Source organism: Acomys russatus, chromosome 11, assembly GCF_903995435.1.
Source record: "Acomys russatus chromosome 11, mAcoRus1.1, whole genome shotgun sequence".
Taxonomy (NCBI): Eukaryota; Metazoa; Chordata; class Mammalia; order Rodentia; family Muridae; genus Acomys; species Acomys russatus.
The window spans coordinates 2,901,342-2,905,899 of record NC_067147.1 but is presented as its reverse complement, the minus strand read 5'-3'; the positions used below and the strand labels follow the sequence as shown (position 1 = coordinate 2,905,899).

The 4,558-nt window shown below is 43.1% G+C and overlaps 1 pseudogene; it reads right to left on the bottom strand.

The window, feature by feature from the left end:
- Positions 1-1,840: 1,840 nt before the first annotated feature.
- Positions 1,841-2,793, bottom strand: LOC127195267 (primary cilium assembly protein FAM149B1-like; annotated as a pseudogene).
- Positions 2,794-4,558: the final 1,765 nt, after the last annotated feature.

Sequence of the window (4,558 nt, the reverse complement as noted above, 5' to 3'; positions counted from 1 at the left end):
CTTGTATCCTCCCATTCTTCCCTCCCTCCCATTTTCCCCTTATTCCTCTCCCCTATGACTGTTCCTGAGGGGGATTTCCTCCCCCCTGTATATGCTCATAGGATATCAAGTCTCTTCTTGGTAACCTGCTCTCTTCTTATAAAGAAAAATATTTAATTGGGACTGGCTTACATTTCAGAGGTTTATCTCATTAGCATCGTAGTGTGAAACATGGCAGCGCACAGGCAGACATAATGCTGGAGAAGGAGCTGAGAGCTCTACATCTGAATAGGCAGGCAGCAGGAAGTGACAATGGGCCTGGCTTGAGCCTTTGAAGCCTTAAAGCCCACCCCCAGTCACAGACTTCCTATGACAAGGCCACAAGTCTTAATCCTTTCAAATAATGCCACTCCCTATGAGTCTGGGGAAAGAGATGCAACATAAAATAAGAGAAGGAAAGGCTTATAAAGGGTACGAACCATTGGGAGGGATGGATATTCACCATACCAACTGGTGAGGGCTTTATGTATGTATAGACATACATACACACACATATGCATATGTATATATACACATATATGTATGTATGTATGTATGTATGTATATATACATATATGCATATAGGTATATGTATATTTAAAACAGAACTTACCAAATCTTACACTTGAAGCCTGTGAAGTATTTGTGTGTTAACTACTCTTCAGTAAGACTGTCTGAGAAGCATGTGCCACTTACATGGTTTTCCTCACAGATATGTTGAGGAGAAAGTACAAACTCTGATGACCACAGATGAGGCCTTGCCTCATTCCTCCTCTACCCATTCTCAGATGTTTACTAAGTTCTCTGCTAGTTCCTTCAGAAACACCCACATTAATCAGATTTCCTTGATATAATATAAAAAATATGTGTAGTCTCGACGTAGTTTCTGACACATATCTCCTGAGACCCTTAGAATCTTCAAAGCAACAGTATGTTTCTGTATTCTGAAAATACGGATGGTGGTTAGGAGAGTGACTAGTTTTCGGATAGGGGTGAGGGAGAGAGCTAACTGCTGGGGAACCAGCCATGTGGTCAGGTTTGGAACTTCTGTGAAGAGAGGTTGGGTTGATCATTGACCTTCCATAATGAGGACTATGGAATCCCGAACAAAAGGCCCTTTCCAGAAGAGCTTCTGGACTAGTCACCCTTGAGGGTGCTTGGGAGGTGGTGTGGATACCTCCTCTTCCTTCCTCCTATCTGGCGGCTCACACATGTTCTCGGTGGTATTCTTTATATAGCCAGGAAGCCTAAGTTTCTCCCTGAGTCCTGTGCACCAGTCTAGCAAATTAACCAAACCTAAGGAAGGGGTCCCATGAATTCTAATTTTTGGCTAGAAGCACAAGTCGCAGGCTGCAGCTTGAAGGTGTCAGGTGAGATATGAGATGTGAGAGACAGGCTGTGAGACTGAACCCTTTGGGATCTAAAGTGATCTTCCAGGTAGTGTGAGAACTGAACCACAGGATACTCAGATAGTGTATAAGAATCTGACAGAGACTCTATTAAGCTGTGTGGTGATACCCCTACACATTTAGTGTCAGAAGTGTTGGTGTGGTGTGTGTGTGTGTGTGTGTGTGTGTGTGTGTGTGTGTGTGTGTGTGTGTGTGTGAAGATAGAAAAAACCCAATGGTCTTTACTCTCTCTCGTGCCCAGGTACTAGTAAAGCATCTAATCTTGACTTCTTAGGGCCAGACCTGATAGCACACACCCATACACCCGTAATACCAGCCACTTGAGAGGCTGAAGCAAAGAGGGTCAAGTTCAGGGCTTGCCTGGGTAACTCAGTGGAATCTTCCCCCTAAATTAAAAACTTGGCAGTGTTTGCCTAGTATGCACAGAGTCCTGGATTTGACCAGCACCACACATACACAAAAAGACTGAGTGAGACTTGTAAATCGTAGTAACGATTTTTCACATTGGTTTCATAGGGATCCTTACCAGAAGCAAGTCCCTACCAGTGACTACATGCCAACTGCTCCATACAGCCCACAACCTTGCTCGACACGTTGTCAAACAGCTAAGCAAAACATCCTCTTTCATGCAGTAAAATGGAGCAATGGGAGGGTACCCTAATTTCTGTTTCTCTGTAGCTGCTTCTGATTTGTTTCCATGAAACCCCTCTTCCACATTCGTGAGTTCAAAAGCCAGGGACTCCTCGATTCTTCAGAAAAGACTATACCATCTGCCTCCCCTTCTCCCATGGCAGAAGAGCCACAGGGCTTGATGGTAGGAGATGGTTTGTAAGAAGATGAAAAGTGTAACTTCTTTCCCCTTATACCAAAGGTGGTAGAATCTCTTTCTTGAGACAAGGTTGCTCATGTGACACAGCTGAAGGGGATCTAGGGTATCATCCATAGCTTTCAGTCGGAGTGATTATCTGCCTACCCAGAATCCTGAGGTGAGGAAAGCTGGACGCCCACCGCTGGCTTTTTTCTGCACACTGTGTGTGTGCACGGCCAGTTTCTGCTCACGCAGGAGTTCGTCCACGGCCGTGAACATTGCTCGGACATTCTCAGTGGCGTTTTGGTCAAGTTCACCATATCCCCAAGAGAAGTCAGAGCTGCCTTCTGTAGAGACCCCTGTGCCAGTTGATGTAAAAGGTGATTATTGGGTAATGTCAGACTTGCCTTGAGAACTTGTGTCTTTTTCCTGCCTGTCATTGGCTGAGGAAATGTCACCCAGCTGCTCTGGAAGGGGGTGATGGTTAAGAGCATGCTTTGTTGGTCTTTCCAGCTCCCCGCTCCGTGGCACGGCCTTCCGAGTGTATCTGGAAATCATCTTCTTTTTTTTTTCCTCCGTGGCCAGGGAGGGCAAGCCAGGGCGGGGTGGTGGTGAGAGCCTGGCCCTCCTGTCATCTCCGGCCTGGGCCCCTCCTGACACCTACCGGCTCTGTCTCACCCCATCCTTTAGATTCCGGACCAAGACTAATAAATATTCTTTATAGGGGTTAGGCGATACACTAGTCTACAGGTACAGAGATATGCCATTAGGAGTCACTCATATTTACACATATGAAAGGAATTTAAATGGAGTCAGTATATTGTGAAGGAGTCAATTCCTCAACTAAACATCTTATGCCACAAAAGAAAACCTCTAGTGCCAGGAATGGGTTACATCTTGTTGACTCATTTGACAAGGAGGTCTCCGGTAGACCTCCCACTCAAACATCACAGGCTGTTGCCAAGGTTATTTGTTACTTTCCACAACCTGATGGTAAGTTCCTATAACTGAAGACAGCAATTATTTATATAATCAAACATGGAGAACTTGAGTTAGTGCCAAAATATAAACTTTACCCATACTAACTAGAGTTCATAGTAGTGGAAGATACAATGTATGATACTGGAGGAGAAAGTTAACTATTAATTTCACACAGCCACAGAACCTATAGTCTACAACAGTGTCCTACCTGTAAAATATACTGGTGCAATAGTGGCACAAATGTTATGTTAATAACCAACCTTTTTTTAAAAAAATTATTGGATTTAAGGCCTCCTCCATGAGATGAAACCCATTCTTGACACTGCTAATGTGACCAAGGACCTGAGACTATATAGGTCATGAGTCTAAGGGAAAATCTAGTGTTGTAAGTCTATGTATAGAATTCTGTAAACACACACACACACACACACACACACACACATTAAAAAAAGATAACACCTTATTTCAAATAAGTGTGAAAGTAGACCCAAAGTAATAGTTGTATTGATCTCAGGTCTTTGTGTCTATGCCAATATTGATTGAATAAAAAGACAATTATGGATGTCTGACATAGCAAATGTAAGATGACAAATGGTACTATTGCATCCCATCAGTATATTCATAAGGGTTAATTACTGATACTTCGTACTATGTCCTGTGATCGTATATGAGGTAGATTAGATATACCAAATGCATAGACTTATTGGAATGAACTTCATCTTTAGTCAAGAAACATCTAAATATTATACAAACTACAATGGTTTAAAGTACAACATTTTGAATAATATCGTTTACAGCATCGTTGTTAGGGTTCCATTGCTGTGAAGAGACACTGTGACAGAGGCAACTCCTGTAAAGGAAAACATGTAATTGGGGCTGACTTGCAGTTTCAGAGGTCTAGTACTTTATTATCATGGTGGCGGCAAGTGTGGCAGTGTACAAGCCAATATGGTGCTAGAGATGAAGCCAAAAGTTCTACATCTTGATTTTTGGGCAGCAAAAGAGAGACTGTGTGCTACATTGAACATAGCTTAAGCATAGGAGACCTCAAAGCCCATCCCCAGAGTGACACACTTCCTCCAACAAGGCCACACCTCCTAATAGTGCCACTCCCCATGGGCCAACAAGATTCTATGGGGGCCATACCTATCTAAACCACCACATTCCAGTTCTTGCCCCCAATGGGCTTGTAGACACAACATAATGCAAAATACTTTTAGTTCAATTTCAAAAGTCCCCATAGTCTATCACATTCTTAACCCTCTTTTGGTTTCTCCAGATACCACACACTTACATGGTATACAAACATACATGCAGGCAAAGCACTCAGACACATAAAAAA